This window comes from Neofelis nebulosa, chromosome 10, assembly GCF_028018385.1.
Source record: "Neofelis nebulosa isolate mNeoNeb1 chromosome 10, mNeoNeb1.pri, whole genome shotgun sequence".
Lineage (NCBI taxonomy): Eukaryota > Metazoa > Chordata > Mammalia > Carnivora > Felidae > Neofelis > Neofelis nebulosa.
Window position 1 is genome coordinate 94,118,372 of NC_080791.1, and position 17,469 is coordinate 94,135,840.

The 17,469-nt window shown below is 38.2% G+C and overlaps 1 protein-coding gene across 6 annotated transcripts in view; it reads right to left on the bottom strand.

Annotated features, from left to right (window-relative positions):
• Positions 1 to 17,469, bottom strand: part of LRRC4C (leucine rich repeat containing 4C) — a 1,203,118-nt gene that overhangs the window by 934,457 nt on the left and 251,192 nt on the right. For 4 of the 6 annotated variants that reach the window (XM_058688692.1, XM_058688697.1, XM_058688694.1 and 1 more), the window contains exon 2: positions 14,754 to 14,936. The exons of the other annotated variants lie outside the window; for them this stretch is intronic. The gene's annotated coding sequence lies outside the window, so the exon portion shown is untranslated. The remainder of the gene's footprint in view (positions 1 to 14,753; positions 14,937 to 17,469) is intronic. 6 annotated transcript variants of the gene reach the window in all.

Below are 17,469 nucleotides of genomic sequence, written 5' to 3' on the forward strand. Positions count from 1 at the left end.
TTCAGAGGGTCTTAAATTCAGCCCCAGTCCAGTGTTCTCTCTTCTGTTCCTGCTGTCTCCATGAGGATGGGATACAGACAGATACTTGGACAGACAAAATGGGTGGTTTACTCTCTGTAGTTTTTATTCTGAAGATCATACATAGTTGTAAGCCCTATAACAAAAATCTAAATGGTTCTGACTATAAACCATTTATTTTTGCAAATCTCATCCATGCTGCTAAGGAAAAGACTGTTTCTTTGGCAACCAGGACTCAAACACTGGACAACCATAGATGTAGAATTATAATTACAAGACTGAAATTCTGCCTAAAAGCAAACAGGAATCATTTTTTTTTTCCTGAAGCTATTGGCTTTAGATGATCAATATGTTTTAAATAAAATTGCAAGCTTTATTTTGATATGTTCAAGAATGCCAATCGCATGGACCCAGATTCAGAAACAAAGAGACAACAAAGGTATGGAGGGAATAGACTGTAGTAGCTAAAAGCAAGTCATCTGAATCCAGATTATCCAGTTAACATTCTCAGCTCTATAATTTCATGAGTCACCTTGGGCATCACAACTGACCTCTCTGTGCCTTTTTCTTCATCTGCTGAATATGAGGGTTAAGTGAATTAATATATGGAAAGCTCTTGGAATGGTGCCTGGGGTAAGCTAAGCAACCACAGCTGAGTATCAGGATCAGAAGTACTGTGAACATATCTCTGTGCATCTCTCTTCACAGCCCAGAAGTAGGAGGTATTTCACCATTTTTTTTCCTTCTCTCTCTCTCTCTCTCTCTCTCTCTCTCTCTCTCTCTCGCATTGTCTCTCTCTTTGAGGCAGCCACATACAATTGTTAGATCAGAATAAGTCTTCACATTTTTTTCCCTTCAGATGATGGATGGCAAAACTAAAATAGGTCTTCTTAAGATAATGTTTTTGAGTGTCCAGCTGGTAGAGACAGGAAAAGCAATTTCAGTGAGACAAGAGAGCCTTCAGGAACAGATTTGGAGAGAAAGTATTATCTTGGCCTTCTAGAAATAGAAGTGCCATGATGCAGACTGCAAGGAATGAAGATCATCCACATAGTCATTTTGCAGCTCAGTAAAAGAAGAAATGATGGAAGATAGAAGATGGCCCTGCCAAATTCCAAGTTGGCCAACCAGCCTGCTGACACTGATGCACACCTGATTGAGCACCATACCCTGCTTTGCACTTTTAACATCTTGGGGGTGGCCTGATTTTAGCAGAGGCAGCTTGGTGCCCAAATCTTTATACAGAGGACAAGCTCCAACCAGCCCAACACTTACCTAGTGGACAAGTCTGCTAGCCAAGAAATCTCTTTGAGAGAGACAATGCTTTCCTATAGGGAAAGAGAACATTCTCAGACTCAGGGCTTTAATAGAACTACTCCATTTTGACGCTGCAAGATCTGTGCTGCATGGCATCATCTGATTGTCAGTAAAATTTTTCTATTCAGTGATTAATCTTTGTCTTCATTATACTTTTTCAGCTTTATTTTGATATGACTGGCGAAAATTATACATATTTAAGATGTCCAACATGATGTTTTCTTTACTAGTGGTAAAATAGGGGCACCTGGGTGGCTCAGTTGGTTAAATGTCTGACTTCGACTCAGGTCATGATCTCCCAGTTTGTGGGTTCGAGCCCTGCGTCGGGCTCTGTGCTGACAGCTCAGAGCTTAGAGTCTGCTTAGGATTCTGTGTTTCCCTCTCTCTCTGACCCTCCCCTGCTTGTGCTCTGTGTCTCTCTGTCTCTCAAAAATAAATAAATGTTTTAAAAAAATTTTAAAAAAATAGTGGTAAAATATATTGAGCACCTTGTATGTGTTTTCATTCTTTCTTCTTGTTCTTTCTTCTTTCCTTCCTTTCAATGCTATTCATCAAAATCACTAGGTGCTAGGTGCTATGGAATAAAATGATCAACTCAGCCAAGTTCCTTGTCTGCCAGTATCAGGAAGAGTACTCCACAAGTAAACGAATGAACAAGATAATTATAAAGTATGGCAACGTATACTAAAAAGATGACATGGGGCGCCTGGGTGGCTCAGTCGGTTGAGCGTCCGACTTCAGCTCAGGTCACGATCTCACGGTCCGTGAGTTCGAGCCCCGCGTCAGGCTCTGAGCTGACGGCTTGGAGCCCGGAGCTGGCTTCCGATTCTGTGTCTCCCTCTCTCTCTGCCCCTCCCCCATTCATGCTCTGTCTCTCTCTGTCTCAAAAATAAATAAACATTAAAAAAAAATTAAAAAAAAAAAGATGACATATGATGTGGATCACCCTGGAGGACTGCCCAATTTAGATTACATGGCAAGAAAGGGCCTTTCTGAGGAAATGACTTTTAGTAGAGATGTATGGCTGAAAAAGAGTACCAGGTCTTCTTAGATCCCAGTTTTTTTGTGAGCATGAACATGTACAAAAGCCCTGATGTAAGAAAGACTTTGGTATGTTCTGGGAACATTAAAAAAAAAAAAAAAAAAAAAAAAGAGCAAAAAGGCAAGTGTGACTGAAACACAGTGAACAAGGGAGTGTATGAGATAAACTCGGAGATGTCAGCATGGAGAGACTGTCCAGGGCCATATAGACCATGGTTGTAAGATCAGGATTTATTCCAAAAATGATACAAAGCAAATGAACATATTGAAAAAGGTTGTGCCATGGTTTAATTTATAGGTTCAATTATTTAGACTGTGGCATGGCAATTGAGTTGTAAAGGAGTAAGAATGGAAACTTGTACACCAATCGTGAGGCCACTGCAATCCCAAAGGTGATAGGTAATAGTGGCTTACACTTGGACATCAGCTAAGGAAGCTCATCCCACTTAAGCATTACACCAAATATTCAAAGGAGAGCTATGTCTTCCCCATCTCAGAGATGAGTTAACAAAGGCTACTAGCGATTGCTGCCTAAAATTACTCAGCTTCTAAGTGATAGAGTCAAGACTCAAACTCAGATCAGTATGGCTCGAAAATGAATTTCCTTTCCTGTAGACTTTGGACTTGTGCCTCTTTAGCAGTTCTTGCAAAAGAACCTTAAAATAGCCTTCAAAGATCCTGAATACTTAGTGATGCTTGCTATGAAAGAGCAGTGTTCTAAGTGTTTGCTATGCATTGGCAAATTAAAATTTTTTGTAATGTTCATTTATTTTTGAGACAGAGAGAGACAGAGCATGAACAGGAGAGGGTCAGAGAGGGAGACACAGAATCTGAAACAGGCTCCAGGCTCTGAGCTGTCAGCACAGAGCCCGGGACACGGGGCTCAAACTTACGGAGTGTGAGATCATGACCTGAGCCAAAGTCAGATGGTTAACCAACTGAGCCACCCAGGCGCCCCTATGCATTGGCAAATTTAATTTCCACAAGAATTCTGTGAAGTTCATGCTATTCTTTTCCTCTTTTTACAGATGAGTAAGTAATCTGAGTCTTAAAGATGTTAAACTAGTACATGTCAAAGGCAAAACTTCAAACCAGGCAGGTTAGCTCTGTTGCCATGCATTTAACCACTAAGCAATTTAAGAATAATCCTTCTCTGCTGGCCAGGGTTTCTACACTCAAGTGGTATACTTTAAACATACCCGGGAAAATAGCCACCATTAACCTCCTTCCAAACTCCAATTAGGATAAGGATTTACACAAAACCTAGAAAAGCTTTTTGTGGCAATTTCATGAAAATGCTAAAGATTAGACAAGCAGGGCTTCCCACACACCTCAGATGAGAATATGGGAGTATGTCGGAAAGAAAGTGAACAAAAGATTTGTCTTTTAACCATTCTGAGGTCTCAGAATCAACATTTCTACCAGGTCTGCTTTTTCTAATACAAATGTAGGAGACAGATTGAAATGCCAAACTAAACTGTTCAGTGTTTTAGAAAATGTGGTTTCTCATAGGCAGCCTCAATTCCAGACACATTTGTCTGATATCTTCTGCAAATTTTCAACAAGTTGGGTTTGTGGATTCTTAAAATTAATCACAGAAAAATCTCATATTCCAACAGAATGGGAGTGACCTAAAAAGGGCTGCCTTCATTCTCTGCTAGGGCTCTAACAGCATCCTCACAAAGCTCAAAAATCAACTTGAATAGCTAGAACTTTACTCTGAGTTTTCCCTAGTTACCTTCACTGTGACCTTAACCACTTGCTTTAGAATTACTCTGCTATTTCCGTTTACCCCTTAATTGCCCCAGGTCTCATCACTTGGATATGTAAAATTTAGCTAATTTAGGCTTTGCAGGGACTCAACCTTGAATAGCTTGCTCCAAAGCTTGAAGATCTTCGTATACCATAGAAGAGAGAAACAAAATAGACATTTTAGGTTTTTTTCCCATCTAATTTCTTTAACTAATGCTAATAATAGCTAGTTAATAATAGTTAGTTAACTAACTAATAATACTGATGGACAATATTTGAGACTTTGCATGTGTAATCTTATTTAATCTCATAACAAAGGAGGATTGTATTGTCATTCTTATTTTTCTTACGAATGTTAAGGCCATGTAATCAGAACCCGAGGTATCTGATTCTACACATTGGTTTGTTACCTTGTACTTATACTCCTAAGTATACTATAGTACAGAGTATAAATGTATACATTCTGAAGTATTACATAATATAGGATATAGATTAAAATAAGGACGACGTACAGTATATATTCCTAAACATATTGTAATATGCTTACAATGCCAGTCCAAATCCCTTTCCATTTCCCCACTCAGATTGACAACGTGCTCTGCAATGTGGATCGGGCCAATAGGGCCTAAACAACTTAGTCTCAGGTTTTCAATCTGATATGCAAATTCATAATCACACTGGGAGCTTTTGAAAAGTGCTGATGATGCCCTTTCCTGGCCTGGAAGATTCTGATTTAATTGTTCTGATCTAAGGCCTGGGCGTCGGTTTTTTCAAGTTCCTCTGGTGGTTATAAACATCTGGGGGTACAATATAACCGCTCTGAGCAATAACACTACCTGCACAGACTAAATGGTCTCCCCAAAAGTCATACATTACAGCTCTAATCTGCAATACGACTGTGTTTGGAGATAGAAACTTAATTTAAGGAGATATTTAAGGTTAAAAGAGGTCAAAAGATCCTATCCTGATCTGATAGGATTGGTGAATTTTTAAGAAGAGAAAGGGACACCAGCAGCGGGTGCGAGGAAAAACCATGTGAGGACACAGAAGAAGATGGCCACTGCAAGCCAAAGAGAAAGGCCTCACCAAACTCAACCCTGGCACCTTGGTCTTAGACTTGGACTTCCCAGCTTCCAGAATGGTGAGAAAATATATTTGTTAAGCTTCCCAGTCTAGGGGATTGTGTTACAGCAGTGGGAGCAGACTATCACAAGTGAGTGCTGTGGGCTGGTAAAGAGGCCAGCACCTGCATGTGAACAGAAAGGTGCTGGGGCCCTGAGCTGGTGGCACCCAACCCCCTTGCCCTTATGGAAGCCAGCCTAGGAATGGAGTGAATAGAGTGGGAAATAACTTCAAAGACTGGAAAGGACCTGAGCCTCACAGTTTATCATCTGTATACTGTTCCGTGACAGGAAAGAGCAGTATTTAGAAAAGACAAGGAATCGAACTCTTAAGATTGAGGCTTCCAGTCTTCTTTCTTTCTCCACCGCAGGGTTAAAGATAGACCATGCTCTCTTCCCTCTCTATCATCCCCTAGTGTATGCTATTGAGTCCTTACATCTCTCCAGTTACTATGATGCCAAACTACTCTTTACCTTTGTGTTTGTTTACTTTAAGGTGTAACCAATGTGTGTGTAGGAGGGTGGGAGGGGGAGAGTAAAGGAGGGTTATAACTGGTCCTGTACCAGGAACAATTTTGAACATTTGAAGATAAAGCATAGTCTATTTTTGCACAGCAAAGTTTTCTAATCAAGATTATTTATGATCTTGGGTTTTTCCAGTGTCTCGACTAAAGAATGAATTGCAACTTTTTAAAAAACATAGGTGGATCAAATAAAATGTGAAGTTGACTGCAATACAAGAAAATTAATCAAGGTCTGAGAAACAATGATGATTCACTTTTCACAACAAAATCTAAAGCTGAATATCTTCCCAATGTCATGACAGTGTTTAAAACACGTGGTCTAAAGTAAAAATGTAAGCTCTAAAATCTGTTGCACTGAATTGAAAATCTGCTAAGAACAAGGCTTCTGCCTGGGACCTTTAGCTTTCTTCTCTGGTGAAACGGAAATAATAAAGCTTACCTCCTATGATTTCTGGAGAAGTGAGTGTGTTAACATTCTAGAATCTTCTCACATAGTGCTAGAAAAGGGGCTTCATAAGGCTTATTTGACTTTCTTACTTCCTTTCCTAATTCTTACTTCAATACATTGGGTCACTAAAAAGTTAAAATCACTCTGTTTCTCAGTTTCCATACATTGTAAACTGTGTTGCATGGTGACAGATTGTAGCTGTATGTGTGGTGAGCATAGCATCGCATATACAGTTGTTGAATGTTGTACACCTAAAACTAATATAACATCATGTGCCAATTATACTCAAATTAAAAAAAAAAAACAGGAGAAAAACATTTGCATAGGATTATGACAGGATATGTGTTAATTCCTCCATAAAATGGTTAACATATCAAGTCCTATGATAACATTTGTTTATACTAAGTTAAAGTATGTAGGGATTTGGGCATAAAGTATGTAGGGATTTGGGCATTAATCCCCAACTGGGATCTTTTCTCATACAAACATCTCCCTTTCGTAAATAGCTGTGAAGCTGAAGAAATGAAAACTGACAGAGAAAGTGTTAGCCCACTCATTTTAATTTAGTTTAAGCATCCATCACTAACCAACAGGTCACATGACTATCTATGTCTTCTCCCTGAATCTTTTCTGCCATGTAGTGAATGTGTCACAAACTACAAAGGTTTAGTGCTACAAATTGGGAGTGATCACATTACTTCTTTGAATGGCAAAGTTGCTGTCTCTCAGTTATGCCAGATGAAATCATAACAGACTTTGCCTGTTAGGGTTGATACATCCATGCATGTTACAACAGTAAAGTACAGGATGGATACACACTTCTGTACATACATTTCGTACCCTTCGCATTTCTCTTCTCTTTGAATTACTCAAGTGTTCTCCCAACAGCCTTAATGAAACTAGACATAAACTGAATTACATTCTTTTAAAACTGGAACAATCACACATCAACTTGCATTAAGCCCTTCCCCGAGATCTAACTGGTGCATAGAGAACTGTGAAAGCACATTTTGACCTCCATTTGCTACTCTCATTTGTTTATTCTGGAATCAATTTGATTTGATCTCATTATAATATCCTTAAATGTACTAAATCTTGCATTAGTAAAAAGACACATGAAGCTTTTACACTAACCTGTTGTCCTATTCTCCACCCAGGGCTGTCAGTTTGTGGTCTACTAGTCTGTGAATGACCTGCCTGCTGCATTTAGTTAGATGGAGCCTTTAAATCTGTTTTCAATAAAGAAATAAATGGACCTCCTCACTTTCCTCCAAATGAGCAGTATATGAAGGACATCTTCAATCACTGTTGGCCGTGGGATTATAGGTGTCTAGTCCTATAATGAGTTATAATGATAGCAGTGACCCAGGTAAGAAGGCAAGAAGCTCCAGATTACCAGGCTGCCAGTTGGTAATTACTTCCTGGAGTATACATCCAGGTCCTAAAAGATTGACCACTATACCAGGTATGTATCAATGACCACAAAAACTTTGCTGGTTCTCAATAAAAATGAAAAAAAAAAAAAAAAAAAAAAACTCACACTAGTGAATTGTTGGCAATCACCAATAATTTAAACAACAACAAGAATATTTAAGTAAATTGTGGTTCGTGTAGTTAAAAGATATTCTGAAGTTATTAAAAATATAAATGCTTCTAAAGAATATTTAACATGAAAAGCTTATGATGATAAATTGGTAAAGTCATGACTTCCCCATTCATTATCACCATTCCCAGTTTCTATCTTCTATTAATGAAAGTGTTACTTTTTCTATATGATCTTTATTAAGATGTAAATCCCATACCAGAAAGTTGCTCATTCCAAGTGTATATTTCACCCCTCTCTTGCATTTTTTTGTTCCTTGGGGGGGGGGGGTGGAGTATATAATTCAGTGGTTTTTGTATATTCACAAAGTTATGGAATGATTGCCAATATCTAATTTAAATTACAACATTTCATCACTTCAAAAAACGTTTTTTAATGTTTATTTTTGAGACAGAGTGTGAGTAGGGGAAAGGCAGAGAGAGAGAGAGAGAGAGAGAGAGAGAGAGAGAGAGAGAGAGAGAGAGAGAGAGAGAATCCAAAGCTGGCTTCAGGCTATGAACTGTCAGCACAGAGCCTGATGGGGGCTGGAACTCACGAACCATGAGAACATGACCTGAGCTGAAGATCAGACACTTAACTGACTGAGCCACCCAGGCATGCTCATTCTATCACTTCAGAAAGAAATCCTATATCCATTAGCAATCACCGCTCACTGGCTCTTGTCCAGGGGTTAGACATCAGTAATCTACTTTTCATTTCAATGGATTTGCCAGATTGGGACATGCCATGTAAAAGGAGTAATAGAATACATAGCCATCTGTGTTTACCCTCTTTCACTGCCCATGATGTATTCATGATTCACACATGTTGAACTATGTATCAGTACGTCATTCCTTTTTAGGGGCAAATGACTTTCTATTGTGTGATGTACCATATTTTGCTTATTTATTCATTAGTTGATATACACTTGGGCTGCTTCCACTGTAGGGCTATTATGAATAGTTACTATGAGCATTTATGTGCAAGTTTTTGTGTTCATGTATGTTCAATTCTGTTAGGTATATACCTATGAGTAGAATTTCTAGATCATATAGTAACTATGTCTAACATTTTGAGGAACTATAAAATTACTTTATAAAAGCTGTACTATTTCAGTCCAATCATGTCATTGAAAAAAACCAAAAACAAAACAAAACAAAACAAAAAAAACTCTTACACAAAATGACCTTAGACTACTTAATTTTGGCATTTTATAACTATGGGGGCTACAGATTTTTTTTTTGCCTTTTTTTTTAAATTTTTTTTTTTTAACGTTTATTTATTTTTGAGACAGAGAGAGACACAGCATGAACGGGGGAGGGGCAGAGAGAGAGGGAAACACAGAATCGGAAGCAGGCTCCAGGCTCTGAGCCATCAGCCCAGAGCCCGACGCGGGGCTCGAACTCACGGACCGCGAGATCGTGACCTGAGCCGAAGTCGGACGCTTAACCGACTGAGCCACCCAGGCGCCCCTTTTTTTGCCTTTTTAAAAAACAAAGTTCTGAGCTACAGTATTACCGTCTTATTACAGCAAGATTTAGGCCTTGCAATTCTTCATTCAAAAAGATTATTTCTACTTATTGCTACTATGAATTTAAGCAAAACTGGGGACCAGAGAGAGAATTAAAACGTTACAGGGAATTTAGCACACAGAGAAAATAGAGTAGGAAAGGTAGATAAGTAAAATACCCAGTAAGCAATCAACATTAACTTTGCATTTTTATGTCAAGGAGAAAAAAATGACATTGAGATAAACAACTTTGAGATCAGTGAATGGAAATCAGTAAACTCCCACATTAGGGGGTTAAAAATAGGCTTTGGGATAAAAATGATATTTTTCCCTTTACAGACATTCTTCGTGCAAATAGAGGTAGGTAGAAATTGAAAACAAATTTCACTAAATGCCAGTGCTTCTAACAGCCCAGCGTGTGAAAACCCAGCTGCTCTTTTCTGCTTCATACATTAGCAGGAATAATGGCAAAGACGATGACTTCCTTATTTGCTGACAGTTGTGTTGATGATGCAGGAGGCAAAATAGCATTTCTCTTCTGGGCAATGTTAATTATGGAGTGCTGACAGGAGTTCAAAAATAAATCCCAATCCTTCCAGTCAATGCCCCACATCAATATAATATGAAAAACGTGTAACCCACTGACAAGCATGAGGGAAAGGTACATTCTGCCTGCTGACACTTCTTTTTCAATAAATAAAAAGATTCACAGTAGATTTAAAAACTATTAAGAATAATAGGTTATGTAAGAATAGCAATTTAGAGATCTATTATCTACCTATTTTTATATTTATATTGCTCATTTGGTTCTTTGAAGCAGAAAGAAAATGTACCCTTATGCTCTCTTTTTCAGATGATAATCCCGAGGGTCTGAGAAATTAAGTCACATAGGAAATAACTGGAAGAATGAGGATTTTATTCCAGGCTTCTGTCTCTTCATCCAATACTAAAACTTTTCTGTCTTCCAGGCCAAATTTTTGAGCACAGTCCAGCAATTTTAAAGTTATTTATATGGATAATGAGTCAGATTATTTTTTTTTAAGTTGGGCCATATGATGAATTGTGTGTAACTATACCACATAGTTATTTAGGTCAGCACATTTCCTGTTAGAAATATACTAATGAGGGGTGCCTGGGTGGCTCAGTCAGTTGAGTGTCCGACTTCAGCTCAGGTCATGATCTCATGGTTCATGGGTTCAAGCCCCGCACCGGGCTCTGTGCTGACAGCTCAGAGCCTGGAGCCTGCTTCGGACTCCGTGTCTCCCTTTCTCTCTGACACTCCCCTGCTCTCACTCTGTCTCTCTCTCTCAAAAATACATAACATTAAAAAAATAAAAGAAATATATTAATGATGCCAACATACAATATTTAGAACGCTTGAATTTTATTGCCAAGGTACCTGTTGTCAAAAGTACAAGGGGGATTTAATAAATTTTTATTAACCTCTACTATAGTTTTTTTTCTTAATTTTTTTAATCTTTATTTATTTTTGAGAGAGAGACGGTATGTGAGCAGGGGAGGAGCAGAGAGAGAGGGAGACAAAGAATCCGAAGCAGGCTCCAGGCTCTGAGCTGTCAGCACAGAGCCTGACGCGGGGCTCGAACTCACAAACGGTGAGGTCACTAACTGTGAGATCATGACCCAAGCCAAGGTCGGACGCTCAACTGACTAAGCCACCCAGGCGCCCCCTCTACTATAGTTTTTAAAGCAGCACTTTAAGTATTATGATCCTCATTTCTTTTTTTATTCTTTTATTGAGGCAAGAAACTAATAGTTATGAAGGTTAAGGCAACTTACCCCATGTCAAATAACCAGCAAAATAAATGTTTATATGCTGAATGTAACTTTTTGTGACCTCAAAGCCCTACTCTTTGATAACGCTAGCCTGAGAAAATGTAGTTCTGTTTTACAAAAGTGCTTTTCCTTTGAGCCTGTAATTTCACATCTAGAACTGTATTCTAAGAAGAGAATGAAGGGCATATACTATGATTTTGCTAAAATGATATTTATATCAATGTTGTTTACAGTTGCCAAAAACTAGAAGTATCCTAATAAGGGCTCAATTAAATTGTGTTCTATCCACATCATGAGACAGTATGCAACCGCTGAGAATGTTGAAATAGAAAGTTACTTATTAGAAAAACAGTATTACAATGTATACTCTTCCTGGTAAACTCTGCTTAACTTGTAAAATTCAACTAGGTATTACATCTTTGGTGGAGTGTCTTCACCATTTCTCATTCCAAATAAAACTAGGTTGCCTCTTCTGTGTTCCAGTAAGTCTACACATATGGATATGATAGTATGCTTAGTTACTTGGGGATCTGCCTCCCCTTATAGGCTATGATTTCCTCAAAGTCAGAGAATGAACTTTAGCCACTTTGATTACCACAATCATAGCTAATTCACCGGTTCATAATTAATATGAGGTATTCAATAAACATCCACTAAAAGAATAAGTGAATAATTCTTTACCACTGTGTTCAACCTATTTCATATTAAGGATCACATAGCAAATAAGACTTCTTTGACTTACTAGGGAGAACCGTCATGCTTGTTCACAATGGGAGGAGAAAGATCTTGAGGTTTAGTTGCCCTTGACCTTACCTTACTATCTGAAAGCAGAAAGGAATTTATGACCTCAGCACATGTGTAACCCACTCACTGTATGCCATGGTCTTATGATGTACTAATTTCAATGGTCTGGCAATAAACTGAAACAATGTGGGGGTTTTAATGTGATATCTAGACATTTCTATAGGATACATTAAAAGTCTTTATCAAATATATCTCTCAAAGTTATCTTTAATTTTCTGTAGATTTTATTTTGTGTAAATACCTATTTTAAGAATAGAGTCCATTAGCATGTTTTACAAAAAAAAAAAAAAAGCCACTAGATCTAAAAGGTTTAAAATTCACTGAAAGGTGCTACCCTGTTTTGAGTATATAACTCTGACTACAAATCATCTTAATTTTAAATGTGTGCTTCATTTGTTAAGTCAAGATTTCTGTTTTTGTTTCCACTTTGAGACTGGGGTGATCTGACTTTAACAAAGCCCACTAAAATGTAGTTAATGAGAGTATTTGTTCATTATTCTTTTCTTGAGACATTATAGTACAGCAGAAATGCTTCCAACAAGACTACAGAAATTCCCCTGGGAACGAGAAAAGAAGGTTGCTGTTTGGAGTTCACTGGGGATGAAGATCTGTTTCACCCTGGGCATCTCTATAGTCAGTATTTTCACATTACCTAAAGAAAGTCAGAGAGAGGGTCATCGGGAAGAAAGTCAAATGGATAAGGGCCAGGAAAAGGAAAAAAAAAAAAAGAAAAGAAAAGAAAAGAACACCAGAGCAAATTTACAAAAATCAAAATCAAAAGACTGCCTTCAACTACTCCTCAAGAAATCTTTGCACCTTCTTGACGTTCAGTTGGATATATGAGTGCTTCAACATAAAGGTGTAGCCGTGTTTACAACCACTACATGTTCGTAGCCTGAAGGAGTTTCTATTTATTTGTCATAGTACTGTTGGCCAGAACCGTCACACCCTATGGCTTAATATTCTGCCTATAGCCTTAGACTGGAAATGTTGACAAGGGAAAATATCAGATTATTATCTTACTTTGCTCATTCCATACTCTGATGAGTTGGAATTACATGCAGAGCTACGAAATTAGGGATTTATCTCATCCCTTCCTATTGAACATGTTTTTTTCCCTTCTTTTTGTTTCTTCTGTGCAGGGGAAGAAGTTATACAGACACAACAATGGATGATCTCCAGAGATGAGTATACTTTTCAAATCATAAACCATCCCCCCCCCCACATATCTACCTGTCTATATATACATACTTCTATAAATCTGGAAGTATGTATAATCACAGCATTTTAAAAAAATTATCTTGGAAATATTGGACCTTCCCATTGAAAACCAAATGGTTTGGATGTGGTAAATAAGAAAAGACGATCACCTTTTCCATCTCATTATATTCACACATAAAGAATTTGTGGTGTGATAATCTTTCCCTTCACTTCTGTTTTAATAAATATACATAACTAAAAGCAATACCTTCATATTCCAAGAAAATTCAAATGATTCAATAATTAATTTTCATAGCAAAAGAGTCTTCCTTACTTTCCTTATTCAAATAATAAATATTCATGGAGTGACAACTTTGCTCTAACTAGTATCTATGTATGGGGTATATACAGCAATTAGCAAAACAGATCACAGCTCTGACTTCAAGAACCTCATATTTGAAGTAAAGATGTTTTCAGTATTAAATTACTGACAATTTCTCTGATCTCAAGACATTTTATATTTATAAATTTTATAAATGTATAAAGTTGAACTGAGGAATACTGGAAAGAATGAACTTAGATATTGAGACATACACAAATAATATTCAATGTCACAAATAACCCTGTAACCACATAAATGACACAGATACAAGTTCTAAATATTATGAACTCTAGTTCAAAATCTCCTAAACCTACCCACACCCAGCACAGAAATCACAAACTCTGTATTTGGGCTCATCATTCCCTCAACGGAACCCTACCTCTTAGGAATTCCCCTATCCTCATCCATCCTCATTCAAATCCCAGGGGATAAGCCTATCAATTCCATCGTCAACAACATATCCTCTTTAAGTAACTCATAGCCAAATTAAATCTCACATTCTAATGAACCATAAAGTATCATAATGGTAAGTTATAAGGTCTAGCCATAGGTGAATACTACACAAATATTTCAAATTGTCCACTAGAAACGAGTGACAGAAAACATACAGCTGGAAAAGCATGTATGTACACTATGATGCTACTTGAAATACACATACAGATAGTTCTATCAAGTTTTTATTGCACATTATTTAATGCTGGGGACACTCTGGTATCAGACTAAAGTACTTGAATAAAAGCCCCACCATTTAATGGCTAGGTCATAGCCAAAGATTAATTTTCCTGACCTGGATACCCAGTACGCTGGCTTCTCAGAGAGACATTTGCCACTCCCCCTCCTATTAAAGAGTGAGGTCATTTGGAAATCAAACCTCAGAAGATATGGAAACTGTTTACAAATGAGTACTTCAGGCAGACATTCTGCTAAAATGATTAGAGCTGAAGTTGAAGAATTTCCAACCCTATACAACTATAAACACAAAGGTTGGGGTATGGAGTGTGATCACAATATGGGATAGGATGGTGAACTCTCCATTATAAATGTTAAGGTAGAAGATCAGGGTGGGAAGCTACAATTCTGCTACATCATGAAACTGCAACCATAAAGTTTGGACCTCCGCTCCAAACTGTCCTAGACGAAGGGCTGATATTTCTCCAACCATGCAGCTTTGAGCCCCACAACTGAAGCCTGGGATGCCTCCCCAGTCTGATGTCTGGTGCTCCAGTTCCCTGTGCAACTGCCATTGAGAAGATTGCTCACCTGCACCTGTTCTCTGTAAGTTTTCCCCTCAGTGACAGTCTGTTCCCGGCGTCTGTGTGTGCTTTCGGCTCATTCACTTGTGATTACCCGGTATTAGATGATTTTGGACAAGTTAATTCTCTGTGAATCTCAGTATCCTCTTCATCAAATATGGATAATGATAGTAAACACTTCATTTGGTTTCTGTGAGGATTAAATGAGATAATCTATGTCAAGTGTTTATCACCGCACCCGCACATGGTGAACATCCCAAAATGCTAACTATTATTAAAATTTAGGATTTAATTCCAGGGGATTTTTAGCACAAATAAGGAGATCATATAACATCTTAAAATGAACTAAAAAATAAACTTGAGGGCTTTCATTAAGAGACACAGAGAGCTCTTGTTCTATAATCAGTGACTCTGTTGCCAATATGATAGGGATTATTTGATGACTGAGTTAAGTTTGGGTTTCAGGTCAGAGAAATTTGTCATGAAGAAGAGACAAAGCAGACTTCAGCTTAGTCTCTAGATGCCTTTCAAAAAGGAGGAAAGAGAGGTGGTGTGAAGGAGAGATAGCCCAGTGCCTATATTTCTTCCTACACACTCATTTATTTATTCATTAATCTATTCATTATCTCCTCATTCAAAAGTTATCCCTTACAAGACACTGTACTAAGCACCATGGAGAAATAAAAAGACAAATCAGGCCAACATTGAGAACTGGCTTGGCTAAAACTTACGCCTTGCACTGCCAGTCTCCCAAAGGAGGATCTGGTCTCCTGAAAAGCATGTGGAAATCAGCTCCAGTAAAATGCTTAAGCAATCAATTCTGGTAAGATGCCAAGGTAGTAGATTCAGCAACAGTCAAATAGGTCAAAGAGCTGGAACTCTAAGGCTTACCCAGCAGCACACTGATCCTGTTGGAGAAGAGGCTTATGTTCTCACAACTATGGCTGTACAATTGGCAGCACGGGACTTGGAGCTAAGACAGTTGATGGATACCAGCTCTTAATCGTGCCAGGGGAGGGGCTACTCTTTCCTAATTTGTTTCTTATAGTTTTAATTTTTTTTTAATGTTTATTTATTTTTAAGACAGAGAGAGACAGAGTGTGAACAGGGGAGGGGCAGAGAGAGAGGGAGACACAGAATCTGAAACAGGCTCCAGGCTCTGGGCTGTCAGCACAGAGCCTGACGCGGGGCTCGAACCCACAGACGGTGAGATCATGACCTGAGCCGAAGTTGGACGCTTAACCAACTGAGCCATCCAGGCGCCCCTTTCCTAATTTGTTTCTTAAAAGCCTCCTGGAGTCTAGCGCTTACATTTGCTAGAACCTCTTGTGCTGCCCCCAAAATACAGTGGGAAATTGGAGGGCAAAGACACTCACCACTGTGAATGTCTCCAATGTTCTTTTATCAATCCCAGTGTGTGAGCTTCTGGTGTTTTTTCCTGGTTTGATCAACATACTTGTTGTTCTTAAGAAGCTCATTATGTGAAAGAGAATGAGACTCTGAAGTGTATTAAATGAATACAATTAATAGAATGAGATGCTATGGAAAAAAATAAAGTACGTGCCATGTCCAGAGGAAATCATCCATTTCCTTACATGATACATTCAACTCTCTTGGAAGTGTTGGCTAGAAGCCAATCCTAAGGCCCTGACCATTTCCCTCACCAAAAGAAGAGGAATGGCTCTATTGTATAAGATCAGTTCACCTGTACCATCTATTCTTGAAAGGTAAGAGGCAGGTTCTAGTCCTATATGCAATTAACTGGTTCTGTGCCCATACCTCTGACCATGTGCCCCAGGGTCCAGTTTTAGGGGCATGACAGTAAGTCTGATTTGACCTTATACACAACACTATTTCTCAGTACAACTTTCCTGACAATGACATTGATATTTGAAAGCCTGAGGAAGTCAAAACTTCCTTGTCCATTTTTAATAGGTTCTGAACTTGAAAGAGACATTTAATTCAATGTCTCTTTTAAATTTCATTTTTTAAAATTCAGAACTGAATTTGAATCCCAATTGATACCGGGAAGATTGAATTCCATTGTGAAATGTCAGTTGCACTCATTTCTCCATGGCCAAATCTATCTCATTGGGTTGTGTGAACATTAACTGAGATGATGCAAAGTAAGTATTCATAAGTCTGCTTGTGTGATAGGAATAAGGAGAAGACATAAAGAGAAGTCCAAAGATCCTTGAGAGACTGATTAATGGAAGGGGGTTGATAATAGAAACTTTTAGCATTTTTCTCAGTTATTTAAAAACAGGAAATATGATTAAAAGTCGAGCAAATGATTGATTAAAAATATTTTTTGAAAACTTCTCTAAAACTTTGACACCACTATTCAGAACCAAGTGTTTGAGTATTTCAGCAATACCAGAGGAAGTAATAAATCACGGTGGAAGTAAAACCTCAGTCAATGCCACTCCCCTCCAGAGGACATTGCTCTCCATGTGTCATTTAAAATGCAATTCCCTTTGAATGGGCACTGGTTCTATTACCAGACATGACTGCTTTTACTACTAGCAGTGGTTTAATGATTTTATGTCATCACAATAATAGAAACATGACATTCAACTGTGACTATAGCTTGTATGAGTCTATTTTTGGAAAGCTGATTTTTTAGAGGACATGGAAATGTGCAGTTTGGTTCCTGTTTATTTCCCAAAAGGCTTAGCCAGTAACTTTCGCACATCATCCCCTCTGTGTACCTTTCATGATTT